Genomic DNA, 22,171 nt, shown 5'->3' with positions numbered 1-22,171 from the left:
GCATGATCAGTAAGTCGGCTGATGCTTTATTTTTGTCCCATGTTCTACTATTATTCAACATTACTTTTGAAATGACTTTTCATTCATGCACGCTTGCACGATGTGATAGATGCTGTGTACAGTCAGGACACAAACACTACAGTACTAACATTACACTCACATTTTAATCGCAACATTATGTTATGTTAGTCTATTTGCTGAAGAAAACTCACATCTCCCATGGATATTGTTGACTGATGCCAGACTTTAAGATGTGTAGCAAAGCCAGTTTTTTTATTATGATTGTTTTTTTGCCTGTGCTTAGTATGTTATTCTCCCAAAAGTGGAGTGGATCAGCCATGGCAGGTCCAACACGAGTGAAAAAAAAAATCTCCTCCCATTCAGTGCGGAAGTGGTACATTTTTGGCTTACTTTGTTCTTCTTCCCCACTATGTTGAAAATAGTATACTTGAAGTTAGCTTGGTACTTTGCTATATGCAAATGCACACACATATACGCAATGTCAGTCTCTTATGTTCCTGCAATGATCCCGTAGCCTGTGCATTGTATAATGTAGTGTAAACAAATAATATTAGGAGTGTAATGGTAGAAATCTTATTTACAAAGTCAAACAGGTTTTCTATGCTCTAACTACAAAAATATTCAGTTTATTAACTTTGTGGGATAATTAACTTATCATGGCTGGGTCTGAAGGATATTAACCACGATAAACGAGGGATAACTGTATGATACGCTGAACCCTGAAATATGCCTCTCATAGTTATTACGTCATTTTTAAATTCCATTTTACACATTATGAAACAATTACAGGCAGGGAGAATTATCCTTGGAAAATATGCAGTTGCACACTACATCTTGACAAAACATCTTCCTGTTGGAAAATGTTGAATGAATTGACTTGTGAAATAGCGCCCTCTGCTGGATTCATAGAACAATGGGGGAAAACATGGTGGCTATTTAAAATCTGAGCAAAAATGATGGGATGGGAGAAACTATAAACTCAAATGTTATTCTTTGTCTTGATAATGTTCATGTTCAAGTTGATGCCTGTTTTACGGTATTAAAAGTCATTAGTAGCACTTTTGTACACTGGAAACAAATATACTGCGTATAACAACAGCTATGATGACGTGCGACTTACATTTCTGATATTATCCACATTTGAAGTATAAAGAAATAAATTATCATATTTTGTTTAAAGCCGTCAGCATGACCTGTGGATCATATTGTGTCAGCATGCCTTGTGTGACAGTGAGGTTATTGTGTGTCCAAAGGTAATATTTCTCCACTGCGAACGATGGAATAATGAATCAAGTGTCTAAAAAGGAAATGCTGTAATCATCTACCCCATGTGAGGCAGGAATGTTCACACTGCAACACTGTAAACGTCTAATCATACAGCGTGGTGCTTACTGTATGTGTTTCATACAGGAGCCTCTGTGAATGGGCCTGCGCTTGTCTGCGGGGAGTCGGTTGTTGCCCAGCCTGCAGGATGGAGGGTGACTCGGCAGGGAGAGTCTGGCCTAGCGCCAAGCTGCATAGTATGCAACCGGGCAGCAGAAAGCCAAAATGATACGCTATTGTTTGTGAACTGTAAGGCCAAGAAAACATTCTTATTAAATACCTTGAGACAATTCAATCAAAACCAGTACAAGATTGAAATTACTTCATTAATTCATTTTCTACCGCTTATCCTCACGAGGATCGTGGGGGGTGCTGGAGCCCATCCCAGCTGTCTTTGGGTACACCCTGGACTGGTTACCAGCCAATCACAGGGCACATATAGACAAACAACCATTCACACTCACATTCATAGCTATGGACAATTTGGAGTCGCCAATTAACCTAGCATGTTTTTCAAATGTGGGAGGAAACCGGAGTAACCGGAGAAAACCCACACATGCACGGGAGAACTCCACACAGAGATGGTGGAATTGAACTCGGGTCTCCTAGCTGTGTGGCCTGTGCGCTATCCACTTGTGCAGCCCAACACTACTGCAAACTAGAAAAATTAAAATATTGTTAATTTAATACTTACTGTAACTGATGCTTATTTTTGTTCAGTGTCGTTCATAGTATATGGTTATCAAAGTAACCGAAATGGAAACTGAAAGATAAATTCTTGTGTTTTCATATGATATTTTATACTGATGTAGTATTTTAGTTGCATGTCTTGACTACAATACCAACAAAATCTTTCCTTTGCAAACTAAATGGGAGCTTTTTGTTAGTTGCTGTCGTAGAATCCGCAGCTTACTTTGCACTGAGCAGGAAGTCACTGTGTCTTAATGTTGTGGGACTAGACACTAAAGTTATTTTGCTGCATACATGAAAATGCCCTCTGTGTGCCTCATATTTTATGTCGACAAATGTGATCGACCATGCATGTCGACGTTGGGTTAGGTCAACATTTTCAACATTTTTACTTCCCTTTGTAAATTTTGGCTCTCATTATATGGTTTAGATTGTAATGTCATGAATGTTGACTGTATTTGGACAGGGATGTTAAACGGTTGTGCTGGGGATGCGCTGCGGTTAGAAAGGGGATGGTATCAGAGCAGGTACAGATTGCTTCAGTGCCGTTAAGTAGGCCAAAGGCACAGGGGAGCGTCACATGAACCGGCGCTGCTATGTTAGGTATTCTTCAGTGTCTTGTTCAAGCTGGAGATGGGAAAAGACACAGAGCAAGAGCGGGAGGGAGATCGCCTCGCGTGCGTCATGTTTCCTATGCTGTCTGGTGTCTGTACATGACACTCAAAACCACTTGTCGAAAAGGGGAAGTGTTCCTTTTTCTTGGCTCGGAGACCACACTGACCTTTTTCCTTAAGCGCTTTAACTATTGCAGAAGGTCGGTCAGTAAAGCATGGGTTGGGGGGGGGGTTTCCTTGGTCGGAATTCGCCAGAGGGCATGGAAAGTGTAAACTCTTCCTCAGTGTTGGTGGAGTGGCAGGGGGTGGACAGTTACTTTGCCCCAGGGGTCTCCAAAGTGCGGCTCGGGGGCCATTTTGACCTTTTTTTTTTTCTTTTTTAATTGGCCTTCAGCTACAAATACAATGCATTCCAGCCATGCAAGTTGTGGAGCCCTTTATGTGTTGTGGAATTGTCAGTTTTATAATCATTAGACAAATGGTCAATGACTTATTGCCATTCTGTGCCATTCTATTGCATTCTGCAAAGATGCTTGGTTGGTTGATGGTGACTATGTTTTTCAACCAATCTTGCTCAAATTTGACACACATGTACTTGTCAGTCCACCAAAGGTGTGTACCAAATTGTGTGGTGTTTCAGATAAATTATAAATTATTTCAGATTATAGTGGGTGTTTTGTGGGCTTGACTTTGACTAAGGAGTTTCATAAATCTGACTCATTCCATTTTGTCCATCCTTTTTTTTAGAGCACAGCTAATGGAGTCCCTAAAAAAGATCTAATTTGCGACTTTTTCCACCTCAAAGAAAAATGTTAAAACACTCAGATAAACATAGAATTCAATAGAATGTGTTGTAATGTCCTGGTACTTCAAGTACAGAGTCGCATTTTTAAAAACAGGGGTGTCCATAATGTTGGCCCGGAGTTCAGGGTAGTTATGTTTCTTATTTTGAAGCCCCTATAGCACCTTCTGAGGGGAACAGGTTCCTCCAGGGGACAACAATGTTTTTGTGCCCCCGATTTGAAAAACTATTGAGAAACTAGAGCAGGGGTAGGGAACCTTTTTGGCTAAGAGAGCCATGAAGGCCAGATATTTTAAAATGTGTATCTGTGAGAGCCATATACATTTTTTAAACATTGAATACAATAAAATGTGTGCATTTTTATGTAAGACCAACAGTTTTAGATATAATGGGCTCTAATTACGTAGACCAGGCACACTACCCCACGCCAATGGGGTGTGGCCAGCACACTTTCGTGAGCAGCGCAGTGTCTAATAATAAATCAAATACTTGTTGCCATTAATACAACTTCTGCTGCTGCATAGTTTTGCACCGTACTCCGTAGACATATTTCATTCTTTTGGCCATCTTCGTCAGAAGGCTTGGTTCTGCACCTTTAGCTATTTGACTAAAGGAGGAAAGTTTACATTTACATGTTTTTTTGACATCTCAATGACCGAGGTAGACTACAGCATTACCCAGTAATAATCAAGTTTTGGTGTTTGACCTGGAAAATATCATCAGGAAAGATAGATATGGTTGGCCGTATTGCAGCAGAATATAGATGGACGAATTAAAATGCATAAGAAAGTTGTTGATTTTGAATATTATTTTATTAACAGTCATTTCTGTGATGGTTTACTTTAAAATGTTAGCAAAAATTTTTTTTTATTGTGGTAAGAAATGCTTGAGAGCCAGATACAGTCATCAAAAGAGCCCTACTTGGCTCCCGAGCCATAGGTTCCCTACCTCTGAACTAGAGGAACTGATCATATCCATCAAAACTGAAACCAGCGAATTGGTGAGCAGTGATGCATATAAATGTATTAAAGAGTCTAATTGCATGCTGGGTGTGCCCTCCCACACTTTTTGAGATGTACTGGTTATCTGGTGATAGTACATACAGTCATGGTGAAACTGTAATTCTAATTTGTAGCCTGTTGCAATAACTTTAGTCAGGATTTTTACACCTACTGACCTCCTGGTGTCCTGTCATACTGTCCATCTCCAAGGCAACAGAACAGATGGTGACAATATAAGCAAAGAAGAAGGGACACTTGTGAATAAATACGTAATAGGGGCAGAGCGCAACGCCCTTACAAAAGGAGTCTAATGAGTATAATGCCACTACTACCGGATTGGCTCTATTTGCTTTTGGATTTACTTTTCTGTGTTCCGTTTCTGGGTCCTGCCTGGGAGAGTTTCTTTGGCCTGTCATCTATTTGTCCAGTGCGTGGAGAAGGGCGGGTGAGGGATTTGACTTTCTGCACTATGACACCAGTTTCCCCGGTGACCACAACCAAATAGACCAGCTGGACAGGTTCTCCCTCCAGTTTTGACTTCACACGCCTCTTCCACACATTGATGAGCCACGCCACAGCTCCCTTCTTCTTCGCCATGTTACCTACGTCAGAGTGACTGGCCTAGATTTTTTGAAAATGGACCCGGAACACTTACTGTTAATAGCCTTGCCTCTGCTTCCCTTGACGTTGTGATGTTCCCAGAAAAAAAAAACTCAATGCTTGTTCCTGGACAATGGCGTGCAAAATACATATTCACGTATTTCTTGGTAATACTCTCTCTGTATTCTTTTCAAAGTTCAGTACCAAAAACAGGATCTTTTTATGTGATTTGAATCTCTTCCTTAGGGGTGTCCAAAGTGCAGCTATGGGCCGTTTTTAGCTAGTAGATCATTTTTCTTGACCCTCATCATATTGTACAAATTATTATATAAACGATTATTACTGTAATTTACGGTGTATAAGTTGCTACTTTTTCTCGCTGTCTGAACCCTGTGGCTTATACAGTGATATGACCGGCTAAAAAGACCTATAATTCCCATGATGCTCAGAGTGCAGCATCAGGAAGTCATGCACGGGCAAGTGAAGTGGACGCTAATATCATGTTTTGTAGTGTTATGCCGAGAATGGTTTTTGATCTGACAAATATTAAGTAGGTTTGATCAAGTGTAAGTTACTACAGCTGTTTGGACCATGGAAGGTGTCGAACTCTGATAGAAAAAAGTGTCTCATGTCTCAATATTGGAGCCAATGAGTGACGCTGGGAACATCAAGTGTAGGTAGGATTGCAAGGTTTATTGTGTGTCGTTCTTTATAGTGAAAAAAATGCTATAAAAATGGGTTTTGAAAGGCTGCGTGATGACAAGGACAGATTAAGCTAATGGCTAATTTGCCTCGAGTTGAAAGTGACTTCAATAGTGACAACAAAAGAGAGATAGACTGAAAAACTGTGTGACGAAGGAATTATCAGGCTGATCAATTCTGACACTAAAGAAGACGACTTTAGTGGTTTTAGTCCCCAGGAGGAGGATGAAGACGCTGATGAATAACTTTTCTGGTAGACTACTATTTTATACATCGGTGCGCTCTACAGTCTGGAAATTCTGATCCGTTACCTCTAACACCAAGCTAATATGTTGATGTTGCTGAGTGCTGAGGATTTATGTAATCAGTAAGTGTAAGTGCGTAAGTAAGTCAGAACGTGATGACACTAGAGCGAAGGTTGTAAAAGCTTATGCGGTTTCAAATAATGCGTTTACTACTACCACATTCTGCTCCTCCTTTGCAGTCTGGAGGGCTTCTAAAGAAAAGAGCTCAGTCACTGCAGCTGCTCGTTTCACACACACGCACGTACAAAACAAGCTCTCATTTATGCAAATACACCCCGGTCTTTCCAGTGTAAAAACACGTCACTAATGTGCCAAAATCTCCCCTGCAGCAACGTTTATGTATTTCCTGATTTCTCCCTTCATAAATATAAAATGAGATGAATGAAGACATGCTCAGTGTGTGGCATGCCTCCTTGCCATGGCTCTAATTGAAGTGAGCAGCAGCTTGGCCTTCTCCTGCTGTGGCCTGCCTAATGCCATTAGAAGGAATCTGACGGCCATGACGGTGTGTGTGTGGTTGTGTGTGTTGATCTGCCACACATCCACCTCACTATTTAATCAAACACTAATCCCCATTCATACCACCAACAACAGCATTGAACGTTATCATACACACACACATGTGCCTCATACACTAGGCTGGTCTTACATACAAGGCATCACTATGTCGTGAACCATAATCGCTTGTGGGATATTTTTCCCATGGAATGGAAATTAATACAGTGGAACCTGCTTATCTTGACATCAGTCAGTCTAAGGGGCACTTGGAAACACATAAGCGGTTGACGATTTATCGACTTGGATTCTAGCGAGCACATTTAGTGATAAGAAGAACACAGTGGACAAGACTGGTTGTCTTGGGACACATCAACATAAGTGGGACACTGACTTTAGCAAGTTACACTGTAATGAACGAAGATGTATTTAAGCTCAACCTGTGTTAACGCTATCAGCAAATGCATTCGCATGAGCTCAGAATCTAATAAAACCTGAACGTTTTGGTTTCCCAAGCCTGGGGCAGCTTTAAGCACACACACACACACACACACACACACAAAACGCGCACACACACAAAGCTGACAACGCAAGCATTATGTAACCAATAGCCATGAGTTGCCGTGGGAACAGGGAAGAAGCAAGGCGGTGGGAGGTGGAGGCACAGAAACCAGACAACAAGAAAATCAGAGAAAGGATGAGAAGAATTGTAATGAATAAAAAAACATTCTAGAATAGTCCATGTATATGTAATTATACTATATCATTTTAATTATCAAAAAATACAATTTCATACAGTATATGCCTTTCACTATGCATTTATTTTGAGGTTATACTATGTATTATATGATAGAATGATATTAAAATAATATGACTATAAACCAAATAGAAAATTGATATAATGTATATGAAGTCAAATGTATAATAAGGAATATATTTTAAATATATAAATGCAGTGCAATAATGTGATTAGGGCATTAGTGTATTTTGCAGTAATTGGTATAGAAATGCTTGCATTTTTTATTTTCTAAACATCTAAAAAGTACAAAAAGTAGGAGTGAATGTGACTATAATTTAGGGTTGTAACTAATGTTTATTTTAATAACCGATTAATTGGTTGATTATTTTTTTCGATTAATTGGATTACAAAAGCATTTAAAATTTCTGCCTCTTGATTTGGAAATATAATATTTGAACAGCTGGAGCAAATAAGTGCACAAACATCAGGTTGCCACTTGAATATTATGTTAACATGATGTTGAATGTTTGTCAAATAGCTTGAGTACAACATTAAATACAAAAATACAATTATGATCATTTTCCTAGTCGATTCATCCAAAGTTGCAATTACTGCAGTCATCAGTTAGGCCATAGATGGACCAAATGAAAATAAAGTTAGTGGTTGGGTCCGCGACAAAGAGGTAAAAATGCCCAACAACGTCAAAATTGAATATCTTGTTTTGACAAAAACACAAATATAATAGGTCTGCTTTCATGGATGACGAAGGAAATTAAAAAAAATCCACATTTGAGAGGCTGAAATCAAAGGATATTTACACATTTAAATAAAAAAAAAATTAATGAATCACCAAAATAGTTGTTGATTAATTGGGTAGTCGATTAATTGTTGCAGCTCTACAATAATTCATTAATTCTGTATTGTGTTGTGGTATTTACTGTCAAGAGAAATGATGCCTAAAGCTATGGCCGCTGCATATAAACTTTGTATAGTTTGAATTTAATGTAAATTCATGAAGACCAGAATAAAAGCTAGCTTGAAAGCTAATTCTAATTGAGTCATTCTAAAAGCTGTGTGATCTGCTTACTCAGCAAAGCCCTAATAAGCCTCAGATACACACTAAACTCATGAATGCCTCCTGTGGAACACCTTCACCTTAAGTTGAAATAAAATATGAATATGCAGCAGTCATAGGGGAAAGGCATTCAAAATGAGTGGGATGGGCGACTTTATCAATGTCATGTCATCATGTCCTGCAGTCCAGAAACTGTATAGGATTCGTTATACTTTTCACTGCATGTATTTCACAGGAACACAGGAGTATCTTACTTAACAAACATATTCTCCTCGTGAGTAATAAGTCACTGCATTTGTCGGAGCGCCGCTTTCACACACACACACACACACACACACACACACACACACACACACACACACGCGCGCGCAGGCACACTGTGGCAATGGCACTTCTGTACTGTGACAAGCATTTATCAACAATGGCTTTTGCAGCAGCGCCCGGGAACAGTATGCTGAGACCAGTAGTTAGCATGTTGCATGTTGTAAACGCTCCATAAAGTCATACTCATACATGTTACAGCCACAACTTTTGCACATGTTGCACTGCACATGATAAAGCAGTATCTAAAGTACAAAATATACATAAAACTTCACACTCTGTCTCCTTTCTGCTCCATTCTCCTTGTGCTGTGAGGCATTCAGGCGCACTCTGAATTTTTATTCACGTACCCCGGCTGACATAACATTACTCGCATGTTTATTTGATTTAATGACCACAAGGTCTACATAGTACAAATCATGAGCGTGGATGTCGAATTCTGCACTTAATGATGCCCGCCTTGAAACTGACCGTCCCCACGACATACAGTTTTTTCAATACCTCTCGGCTTTTGTCGCATTTCTTACGCAATGAAGTTGGTTAACATACAGAGTGTCACGATCGGGCTTCACCCCCTCGTGACAGCTTCCTTAGTTTTTGTCTTTCCTCTCTGTTCCTCGTTCGTGCCCTTATTTTGTAGTCACTTCCTCTGTTGCTGTGTTCTGCTTTCCATTCCTTGCCATTTTTCTCCCACACCTGTTTTCAATTTCCACACTCCCTATTTAGTTCAGGTGTGTGCTCGTTCATTGTCTTATGTTGAGTTTGCCTTGCTACTGCGCCAGAGCAAAAATAAATACATTTACCTGCATTTGGGTCCTAATCTCTGCATCCTGGGGTCGAACTTTACAACTCACAAGCCGGACCCTGACACAGGGCTCGACAATAACGATGTACCGATGGCCCGGGGCAAGTTAAAACAAAATTCGGGCAAGTAAATCCAATCATTAATATTCCCGTCGGGCAAGTGCACTTTAGCATGCCGTACTGCCAAGAGTTTTTTTTAAAGCGGTTCTTCTTGGGTGTTGGTAAAACATGGACTTCGTAATTCTGGTGGTAATTTGCAAACCAATCCTTGCAAATCTTGAAATGGACCAATCAGAATCGTTTATTTAGACCGCGGTCCGTAATCCACAATCCGCGTTTTACCCACACCCGTTCTTGTTCGCGATCAACCAATCAGCGATCGTTTTACTAGGAAAACATCTATCATGGCGTCCCTGCCAACGTCTAATTCTTCAACAACTTCTGAAGGAAAACACCAAAATTGATGAAACAGGGCCTCCTAAACAAGTATTTTATTAGCGGCAGCAAATCAAATGATGGCAAAGGTGAGTGAATCACGACAATTTGAAGTGGTCACAATGAAACACCACGATTAGATCCAATACCAAGTGCTGATTTTGCACAAGCTGCAAAATCTAGCGGTTCAATTTCTCTGTGTATTTTTCTCACCTTTGCTTCACAAATTATTGTTTGACCATTGAGCATTTTTTTCTGGATTAAAAACACTTTACTAGTACACAAATGTGTCATTGTGGTGCACAACCTATAAATATCACTGCTTACTACGAGTACGATGTGTAAGGTAGCATGGCTTGCCATGTTAACATACATCTCCACAAATTTTCAAACATTCCTCCAAATACAATGCATCAGTACTATTATCTGATGAATTATCAGCATATATTGATATATGATATCATTATGGCAGTCTTTTCATTCTACATGGGGCAAGTTCGGGCAAGTAGTTCTCACCTTAAGGATTCCCCATGGGCAAGTCATTTTTGTTTTGTAACGTAGAGCACTGACATAGGTGGCCATTTTTACCACCATTTTCTGACACTATATCGAAAAACACCAATATTCATTCATTTTCTACTGCTTATCCTCACGAGGGTCGCAGGGGGTGCTGGAGCCTATCCCAGCTCTCTTCGGGCGAGAGTCGGGGTACACCCTGGACTGGTGGCCAACCAATCACAGGGCACATATAGACAAACAACCATTCACACTCACATTCATACCTATGGACAATTTGGAGTCGGCAATTAACCTAACATGTTTTTGGAATGTGGGAGGAAACAGGAGTCTGTGGAGAAAACCCACGGGGAGAACATGTAAACTCCACACAAAGATGGCCGAGGGTGGAATTGAACTCTAGCTGTGAGGCCTGCACGCTAACCACTCGATCGCCGTGCAGCCCTCACCAATATGCTGGACCTTAAAGTCCATGGTTATGTTTGGCTTTCGCGTCTCCTCTGACCTTTACCTCAAGCGTAGGATCCTAAATTCTTTGGAACTAATTAAATTTAGTAGAACCATTTTGCTGTATTTATAGCAGCAGGGAGGAAGGAAGACAGATTGCATAACAGTGGTGAAATTAAGAACTATGCGTCCTGCATGCAAATGCACTGTTGCTGCTGCTGTGTGTTTGTGGCTGCCAATTGTGTTGCCGGACAAGATCAGACATAAGCTTTTGACTGCTGTACAACATGACAGTATAGCAACCAGTTTACAAAAAGACTGCGGTTATGGTTAATTGAACCGGAATTGCATGACAAGACACAATCGCTCTTGTGTAAGAAGTCAAGAGTGCTTCACATTGCTTCCCTTGGGCTAGGCAGAGCAGTCAATTGCAAAACTGAATGAATGTATTTGCTTTGCATAGAACATAATATTTGTCATATAGGCTTATACAGTGCATCCGGAAAGTATTCACAGCGCTTCACTTTTTCCACATTTTGTCATGTTACAGCCTCATTCCAAATTGTATTAATTAAATCTCTTACCTCAAAATTCTACACAAAATACTCCATTATGACAATGTGAAAAAAGTTTTTTTTGACATGTTTTGAATTTATTAAAAATAGAAAACAAGCCTTTGCCATGAAGCTCAAAATTGAGCTCAGGTGCATCTTTTTTCCACTGATCATCCTTGAGATCTTTCTACAGCTTAATTGGAGTCCACCTGCAGTAAATTCAGTTGATTGGACATGATTTGGAAATATAATAACTGTCTATATAAGGTCCCACAGTTGACTGTGCATGTCAGAGCACAAACACCAAGCATGAAGTCAAAAGAACTGTCTGTAGACCTGCGAGACAGGATTGTCTTGAGGCACAAATCTGGGGAAGGATACAGAAAAATTTCTGCTGCTTTGAAGGTCCCAATGAGCACAGTGGCCTCCATTATTCGTAAATGGAAGACGTTTGGAACCACCAGGACTCTTCCTAGAGCTGGCCGGCCTTCTAAACTGAGCGATCGGGGAAGAAGGGCCTTAGTCAGGGAGGTGACCAAGGCCCCGATGGTCACTCTGTCAGAGCTCCAGCGTTCCTCTGTGGAGAGAGGAGAGCCTTCCAGAAGGACAACCATCTCTGCAGCAATCCACCAATCAGGCCTGTATGGTAGAGTGGCCAGACGAAAGCCACTCCTTAGTAAAAGGAACATGGCAGCCCGTCTGGAATTTGCCAAAAAGCACCTGAATGACTCTCAGACCATGAGAAACAAAATTCTCTGGTCTGATGAGACAAAGATTGAACTCTTTGGTGTGAATGCCAGGCGCCATGTTTGGAGGAAACCAGGCACTGCTCATCACCAGGCCAATACCATCCCTACAGTGAAGCATGGTGGTGGCAGCATCATGCTGTGGGGATGTTTTTCAGCAGCAGGAACTGGCAGACTAGTCAGGATAGAAGGAAAATGAATGCAGCAATATATAGAGATATCCTGGATGAAAACCTGCTCCAGAGCGCTCTTGACCTCAGTAGACTGGTCATGTACCTTGACCATATAGACCAGGGGTGGGCAAATACTTTCACTCGTGGGCCGCATTGAGGAAACAAAATTGTCCGGGGGGCCAGAACATATATATATATATATATATATATATATATATATATATATATATTTTTTAACACACACACTATTTTATACTTATAATTTTCCTTGAATATATATATTTTTTTTTTAACACACACACTATTTTATACTTATAATTTTCCTTGAATTTTTTTTTGTCTAATTTTATCTGTGAGTGTTATATACTATCAGCTGTATGTTTTCATGTCCCTTTTTTCAGGAGCACTTTAAACATCACACCACATCTAACTACGTCATTTAATTTGACAGTTTTGTTGTTTTTTTTTTACTAAATAAGACTTGCAAGTCATGTTGCCAGTTTGTATGTTAAAAGTTGAAATACTTAGAAAGCAACTGGCGGGCCGGATTCAAACGCTTGGTTGGCCGCATGTGGCCCCCGGGCCGTAGTTTGCCCACCCCTGATATAGACAGTAGACATTAGCACACAGCCAAGATCTCAAAAGATTGGCTTCAGAACCACTCCATGAATGTCCGGGAGTGGCCCAGCCAGAGTCCAGACTTGAATCCGATCGAACATCTCTGGAGAGATCTGAAAATGGCTGTGCACAGACGTCTCCCATCCAACCTGATGGAGCTTGAGACTTATTGCAAAGAAGAATGGGCAAAACTGCCTAAAGATAGGTGTGCTAAACTTGTGGGATCATATTCAAAAAGACTTGAGGCTGTAATTGCTGCCAAAGGTGGATCAACAAAGTATTAAGCAAAGGCTGTGAATACTTATGTAAATGTGATTTTTTTGTTTTCTATTTTTAATAAATTCAAGACATGTCAAAAAAACCCCTTTTTCACATTGTCATAATGGAGTATTTTGTGTAGAATTTTGAGGTAAGAGATTAATTTAATACAGTTTGGAATGAGGCTGTAACATGACAAAATGTAGAAAAAGTGAAGCGCTGTGAATACTTTCCGGATGCACTGTATATACTGCATACAGCCTGTGAATATTGTCATTCAGCCAGCTCATTGTATTCTCAAGGAATTGATTTGATTGCAACTTGAACATAGAGAAAACAAACAAGCCTTTTCATGCACTAGATCCCTGCTGTAATTTGTAAATAATTCCTTTTTTCTGGTAACTTAAATAGAAAGTGGTTTGATGGTCCCATCCACAGGGGAAAAGGATCCAGCAGAGGTTGCCATCTGACGAGTCAAATCACTTTTTCCAACATTTTCTAGCAGGAAGATCCTTTGATAAGACATGATGTGGTAACTTTATTTTCATATCATTGTTTTATCACTTTATTGATAATGTGTAGTGCATGAGAAAGTGGAAAGGATAACAAGCAGCACCAGATGCCAAATCATGCCCAAACCTCACAAACAGGCACAACACGTTTTACTCACAGCCAACGATTGCCATATAAACTCGTTCTGGTTTGCAAATACAAATCATCATTCACAAAGTAATGCATTTTGCTTTGCAAATAAGAAGTGTACCTATACTGACAAAACATCCTGCTTGAGAAATCTGAATCAAGTGCACAAAAAGTATAGAAAAATATCCTTCAATTCTACAACTATATAAAACTGTCACAATCTGTGTCATGTGACTTTTATCACTATTCTAAACCATTAATTGACTCTATTTAATTGTACATTGGTATGAATGTGAATGGTTGTCTATATGGCGACCAGTCAAAGGTGTACCCCGCCTCTCTGCCCCTCTGCCAAAGTCATCTGGGATAGGCTCCAGCATACCTCTATCCCCTAATGAGGATTATGCAGCATAGAAAATGGATGGATGGACATCATATTCTTGCATTAGTGACACTTGCAACCACGCCCCCAAATATGCACACACCTTCAGTTCATTACCTATGATATGTGATCATTAAAACCAATAAAATCAGCCTTCGGCAGCCTTAAATGGAATCAACAGCGCCACCTGTTGTGGTGGCATGCAATAGATTTGTAAAAAGTTCATCGCATAAGCTGCATGACTCGCTTAAAATTCCACTATTGTGCTAAACTCTTCTTTCTCTTCCTTTTTAGTTTAGCAACAAAAAAGCCTGAGTCAGCAAACAGTCATGTAGAGATAAAAGAACATTTTTGAACAAGCGCCAGAGTTCATAAGTTGTGTTACGTATCGTAAGTGTCGTAAAGCGTGCAGCCGACCAGAGTGGGTGTTAGGTTACCGAATCAACTGTTTTCCCTGAGGGTTTCATGGAGGAGGAATAGTCTCACACACACATAGAGACACACACAAACACATGGTATACAACCCACGTGCCTGAGATTGTTCACATCCGACAAAACAACTCCCTTAATGTGATTTATGGGAAAATCGGACCACTGTTGAGATGAGAGCATAAGCGGAGAACAGTACTAGTTTATTTTTCTATCTGTATACATAGAGTAGAAATACCTGGACATATGTAATATAATCCTGACTTATTAGAGGCCATGAAGCCAAAGTATCTATCTTACCCAAATCCTGCAGCGCTGTGATTCCAGATGGCGATCCTGATCACTAGTAAAAATTTACTGGAATCTAACTTGGCCCTTAGTCAATGTCTGCAAAAACATTTGAATCAAAACACATTATTTTACTGTGTGGCTTTGAAGAGGAGTTGTTATGCACTTTATCCATTTTTTTACATATAAAGTACACTGAAATCTGCCTAGTCCTACATAATAGGTGCCATATATCACATACAAAAACATAACATTAAGGAGTGGGACAGTCACATTTTTCAAGATAAGATGCTAAGATATTGTGTTTATTGAATTTAACCAAAAATTTACAGCAAGAAAATAGGAGACTGAGAAATGTGTGTCATACACCAAGTGTGCACAGGGTACTGGAGAGAGTTGGGGCGATGCCAGGAAACATTCTTTGGGCAAAGTGTGTGGTTGTTGTTTGGAGGCATTCAAGAACATGGTGTACATGCCATTCATTACATCGTCAGAGCCAGCCACTTGAGTTGCTTGTCAAAATAATGAGCGCTGTCACCACTAGATTATACCATTTAAGACAATGGGGATGCACTATGTGACATCTCCCTGCAGCTGGATATTAGACAATTGCTCCATAGCCGCTCGATCAGTCACATGTCCTTCAGGCAATGTACGTTCTCTCCTGGTTATGGTCTTTACCTTGTCAAGCTGAGCGGATAAATGTGTCACGGGCCAGGGGCAACAGGACTGACAGCACTGCTGTACGTCCAGGCTTGTGAACGTTCCCTGCCGCCGGACCAGCTTACTGCTTTGTTGTGTACTGTATGTGTCAATACCGTTCATGCTTTTTTAAATGAGTGATGGGGAAACATGCTAACATGCTAATGTTAAAATGGGAACAACTAGCATGATGGTGTTTACCTTGGAAAATGATAAAAATGTTACCATAATTATGTTAACATGCTAATATTAGCATGCTAACACCTAGCATGATAATGTTCATATACAAGTAAGGTCTACCAATCAAAATAGCAAAAATGCTTCTGCGCTAATATTAACATACTAGTATGATACCGCTAAGTGTTCATATAAATGTGTTTACCCATGAAAATAGCAAAAAATTTCACTATGCTAATATTAGTATGTTAACACCGAATATTTTTCCAAGTGCTTACCTTGGAAACTGCTAAAATGTTACTATAATTGTTATAATGCTAATGTTTGCATGCTAACTCATGTACAGTGCATCCGGAAAGTATTCACAGCGCTTCACTTTTTCTACATTTTGTCATGTTACAGCCTCATTCCAAACTGAATTAAAATAATCTCTTACCTCAAAATTCTACACAAAAGACTCCATTATGACAATGTGAAAAAAGATTTTTTTGACATGTTTTGAATTTATTAAAAATAGAAAACAAAAAAATCACATTTACATAAGTATTCACAGCCTTTGCCATGAAGCTCAAAATTGAGCTCAGGTGCATCTTTTTTCCACTGATCATCCTTGAGATCTTTCTACAGCTTAATTGGAGTCCACCTGCAGTAAATTCAGTTGATTGGACATGATTTGGAAATATAATAACTGTCTATATAAGGTCCCACAGTTGACTGTGCATGTCAGAGCACAAACACCAAGCATGAAGTCAAAAGAACTGTCTGTAGACCTGCGAGACAGGATTGTCTTGTGGCACAAATCTGGGGAAGGATACAGAAAAAATTCTGCTGCTTTGAAGGTCCCAATGAGCACAGTGGCCTCCTGCTCCAGAGCAGGTTTTCATCCAGGATATCTCTATATATTGCTGCATTCATTTTCCTTCTATTCTGACTAGTCTGCCAGTTCCTGCTGCAGAAAAACATCCCCACAGCATGATGCTGCCACCACCATGCTTCACTGTAGGGATGGTATTGGCCTGGTGATGAGCAGTGCCTGGTTTCCTCCAAACATGGCGCCTGGCATTCACACCAAAGAGTTCAATCTTTGTCTCATCAGACCAGAGAATTTTGTTTCTCATGGTCTGAGAGTCATTCAGGTGCTTTTTTGGCAAATTCCAGACGGGCTGCCATGTTCCTTTTACTAAGGAGTGGCTTTCGTCTGGCCACTCTACCATACAGGCCTGATTGGTGGATTGCTGCAGAGATGGTTGTCCTTCTGGAAGGCTCTCCTCTCTCCACAGAGGAACGCTGGAGCTCTGACAGAGTGACCATCGGGGCCTTGGTCACCTCCCTGACTAAGGCCCTTCTTCCCTGATCGCTCAGTTTAGAAGGCCGGCCAGCTCTAGGAAGAGTCCTGGTGGTTCCAAACGTCTTCCATTTACGAATAATGGAGGCCACTGTGCTCATTGGGACCTTCAAAGCAGCAGAAATTTTTCTGTATCCTTCCCCAGATTTGTGCCTCAAGACAATCCTGTCTCGCAGGTCTACAGACAGTTCTTTTGACTTCATGCTTGGTGTTGGTGCTCTGACATGCACAGTCAACTGTGGGACCTTATATAGACAGTTATTATATTTCCAAATCATGTCCAATCAACAATCAACAATTTAATTCAGTTTGGAATGAGGCTGTAACATGACAAAATGTAGAAAAAGTGAAGCGCTGTGAATACTTTCCGGATGCACTGTATGTGTCTACCAATGAAAATAGCAAAAAAAAATTCTACTGCGCTAATATTAGCATGCTATGAATGCTAACATGCTAACACCGAGCATGATGTATCAGGAAGGCTAAATGTCCCAAACAAGTGCTCTAACTAATTTTTTGGTGAAGTTATATGCACAAATGCCTTTGTTAAATAATCCTTAGAAAAGATTAAATGAATTCAGGTAGCATTTATGTAATTAAATGACTGCTACCCTGTGTGCCAGAGACCTCACTGAGCAGACGTCTCAAAATATTTGACCTATCTTGTGATAAGTAGGAACGTAGTAAATCAATATATATTGTTTTATCATTAGTTTATGTACAATACATGATGTTCATGTTGAGTTCATCCAGAATATATTTCAGTAAGGCGGAGCGGATGGCACAGCTGGCCTTTAGAACGTGATACATTACTTCCCACTATGAAATCCATTGACTGCCTCCCTTCTCGTGTGCTGTTGATTTACAGCAAGTAAAGATTACACTTTGATGACATGCAGCTTTCAAACTGTGGAACATTTTGCAATAAATCAAATTCCGTCCTTCCAATATGTTTACAACTTACTGTTTGGAAAGTACTACAAAATAGTGTATCAAATTAGTAAATACAAAATATTGTTCAGGATCCTTTTTTGTGTTCAACAAGAAAGTGTTAGCCAGGCCAGCCTAATCAAACCAAAGTGTTGGTTTGATTCCTTTTTTGATGTATAAAGTATAAAGTATATAGCGTCATGTAAGTGGCAACTTTATTACTCTGCTGGACACTGCACACTGTCTGATAGTAGTGGCTGTGTAATGCTGCTGGGAAGTAGGTAATGATGTCCTATTTTTTTCCAATTACTTTTTGTGTAAGCTATTTGTCAAATTTGTCACAACATGCACCGCCACTAGGAATAGGTGATATGGCCTATATACAATAATGATATATATCACAATATATTGTTGCATATAAATGATAATAGATGGGCTGCACGGTGAAGAGTGGTTATACGCAGGCCTCGCAGCTAGGAGACCCAAGTTCAATTCCAACCTCGGCCATCTCTGTGTGGAGTTTGCATCTTCTCCCCGTATATGCGTGGGTTTTCTCCGGGTACTCCGGTTTCCTCCCACATTCCAAAAACATGCTAGGTTAATTGGCGACTCCAAATTGTCCATAGGTATGATTGTGAGTGTGAATGGTTGTATGTCTATATGTGCCCTGTGATTGGCTTCCATCTTGTATTACTAACCTTAACGGTGTTGTCTGTGCTATTATTGCCACATGGTGTTACTGTTATTAAATCTCAAAGTTTGACCCCCGGCAGTCATATTGACTTGAATATTCTCACAAATGCACCCAACAGATCAGGAAGATAATATAACAGATAAGGAACTGACACGCATGTGTTTGTAAAATTTGAGCAACATTGCGTGAGAAACATGCCCATCAAGCAAAATGTTTTTCTAATTTTTTCACATGACAGTGTGAATTTATTTCAACTAACTTGAACCACTACACACCAAAACATGCACCCCTACGGTGCATGCTTGTCCTATTATATTTCAGTTTTAAAGTCAAAAGTTTGACCGATTGACCTGGAATTTCTTGCACAGCTATGTTCTTCTTTTGAAAGGACGTTGAATCGGTATACTGTAATTTGTGTTTGATGATGTTGAATGGTATTTATGTAACTGTCTCTCTCCTCCCTTGCTCCCTACAGGACTGCGAGGCTAGCTGTCTGTTGATAACCAAGGGCGGGCAGTAAAGAGATGCTGTCCATCTCTCAGGGACTTCTTACGTAACCATGTTTTCTCTCTCTCTCTCTCTCTCTCTCTCTCTCTACAGACACCGCTGGAGGTTAGTGCACAGCCGTCAATGTGTGCGGGGCTCAAATTAGCAGGCAGCACTGGAATGACGCACTCCTGGAACAAAGGTCTGAACGTGGGTGTTTGTGTACTTGTGTGTAAGAATCCTTCACTTGATTTGCCGAATCTGTAATTCCAACACCAAGTGACGATGCATAATCAATTTTATTTGTGCACCCGTGCTGGCTGTGGTTAAGGCTTCTTTGTGTGTCTACACCCTACACTCAATTGTTTATGTGGCTGCGGAACGAGAAAAATGTGTGTGTGTGGGCGGGTTAGCATGATTCTACCTGTTGTAAAGGGTGTGCGTTTTTGTGACCACTCCTTCTCACAATGAACTTTGGCTCTTCATTTGGACTTTATGTTTGCTTGCAGGCACAATGGCAGCACATGGAGGAAGATGTATAAATTATGTAGTATGTTAGTAATATTGCAGGGCAGCACACTGAAAATCACACTATACATTTTTTGTCCTCCTTAAGATTCCAGACAAATCATGTTGTTAAATGCAAACTACCGTACATTTCGGTGTATAACGTCCGTGAGGACAGGAGACAGGACAGGAACTCATCATAAGCTAGAAAAAAATGCTGACAATGATATACCAGACTGACTCACGGTGTACTCTTACCCAGAACACTAAACTCATCACACAGCACTTAACACTTAAATATACAAACATATACCAATACAATTTGGATTGGATGCATATGAAATACAACAGAATATATTAGTATCACAGAAACGTTAGTTGTTTGCAGCTATTTTTTGCAAAAATACAGTTTTTGTATGGTTTTTATGAAAATTACTGCCAAAAATATGTATCGATTTAACTTTGTTTTCTTCATGTAAAATTACCAAATTATTGGGTGTCTGGAATGACATTATTAAATTATTTCATACGAGGAAAAAAACCATTCATTTTTTTGGACTTTTTTTCAGACCATTTGAAACAGAATAATAACCAAAACCGAGCCCCCACTATATAAGATTTGAGCTGTGGGGTGTAGCTTGGGAACACAAGACTGTGGTTGAAGATGGCAACGACTGGGGTGAAAGTTCAAGATTAGCACAAATATCATAGGATTATTTGTGATGCATAATGATGAATCATTGTGTGTGTGTGTGTGAATTCCATTGGCTTCTTGTTGTTCACCCACATCTGTCACCCATTGAAAGAGGGTTATGCCTGTTGCCTCCTTTAAAAGCACCTTTAATGGTATTGCATAAGATGATGAGTCACAGTGCGTCAACCTCACACACACACACACACATACACTCATATAACAGTAAATGTACAATTCCAATTTCATTATGTTGAAAATATGATAGGATAGGATTTATTCATTTTTTTCATCTGTTCCCCAGCTTCTGTCATGTGAGTGTGTGACATTTTAATGCGTCAATAATTAACATTTATATCCCTTCTGTTGTTCTTGAGTCATGCGCTTCATGTCAAAATAAACACACACACTGAAGGAACAGGAAACAACTACCATGAGCCAAGAATGAACAAACAGTTCAGACTAACTCTGAAGAGATCCTGTGGACATTTTGTACCGTGTTGGTATCAGTGACATTTTTGCCTGAGGATATTCATTTTTCAAACATTTGGCTGAAAGCCACAATGGCGACGCGACAGGCAAAAGAAATGTCCCATTGAAAATACAAAATACTAAAATGCTTTTTAAAAAAAAAACACAGTACCAGGTTTTTTATGTTTAAAAAAGTCCATTATAAATCTTTATTTCCCATGGTAACATGACTTTATTGGTGGACAAGCCTGGATGCCACCCATGATAAATGACAACAACTGATTTAGTGCGTGCCTGCTACTACTCTGTTTGCCGTTCCAAGAATCCTGACCTTTATGAATAGTTGGGTGCTCACTGTGTGGTTCACCTTTGCCCTCCACTTCCTCGTGACAAAAAAAGACAAACATGGCGTCAGCAAGTCTTTTTTTAGCAGGATGAGAGGCAAGGGGTCACACGTGTGCGGTGTTCTTTTTTTAAATGCCGTTCTAACCCCGCTATGTGTGACCATAGATCATGATCTCTATTGGGAAACATAGCCCTCTCTCTTTCCAGCGAAGTGGTTCTCTGAGGAGCTTCATTTGCTTACACCTGTGACCCAGTTAGCGCCACTACACTCTGGAGACTGTGATTGGTTAAAGAGGCAGCCCACTAATGATATGCCAACGGTGTATAGATAGACTAGATAGACTCCCTTTTATTGTCATTGCACAAAAACACAGTAGTGAAATTGCCAACGAAATGTCGTTGCCTGGCTCCCATATAATAACAGACACAAAAGAAGATAAGTAATAATAATCATCATTTATGAGTGGAGTCATTTGAATTTTTACACTGATGTAATGCTGAGTCAGGACATCAGACTTGATCTTTACAGTCAGTCTGCTCGAATTGTGACTGCAGAGACGACACGGTGGCCAGTCTCCATGTCTCTATTGGTCAGTCTACACGTGGTTCATAATACAAGCAGGACCAATGATTGGTTGGTTGCGTCGCTCACTCTAGATTAGAGTAGTGATTGGTCACTCATTTTTATTGTTGTCATTTGTCAGGAAAACTGTTAAGATTGGTCCGTACTCATGCCAATCATTACACATGGCATTCGTGATTGGCCGGTTGTGATTGGTCTGTTTCTTTGTTCATTCTTCATTGGTGAGTCTACATGTTGGTCATACTACAACGAGGACCCTA

General features: G+C 40.0%; 1 long non-coding RNA gene across 2 annotated transcripts in view; it reads left to right on the top strand.

Annotated features, from left to right (window-relative positions):
• The window catches only part of LOC131132815 (uncharacterized), a 42,292-nt gene that overhangs the window by 4,476 nt on the left and 15,645 nt on the right, over positions 1-22,171 (top strand). The window contains exon 2 of one of the 2 annotated variants that reach the window (XR_013630166.1): positions 19,429-19,516. This is a non-coding gene — a long non-coding RNA (uncharacterized LOC131132815). Of the gene's footprint in view, positions 1-19,428; positions 21,081-22,171 lie in introns of those variants that run through there. The other variant, XR_013630165.1, reaches the window with a different exon arrangement.

This window comes from Doryrhamphus excisus, linkage group LG2 (assembly GCF_037039965.1).
Source record: "Doryrhamphus excisus strain RoL-2023G ecotype Guam linkage group LG2, RoL_Dexc_Guam_v1.1, whole genome shotgun sequence".
Taxonomy (NCBI): domain Eukaryota; kingdom Metazoa; phylum Chordata; class Actinopteri; order Syngnathiformes; family Syngnathidae; genus Doryrhamphus; species Doryrhamphus excisus.
The sequence above is the reverse complement of the archived record's forward strand: the minus strand, read 5'-3'. Positions and strand labels throughout refer to the sequence as shown.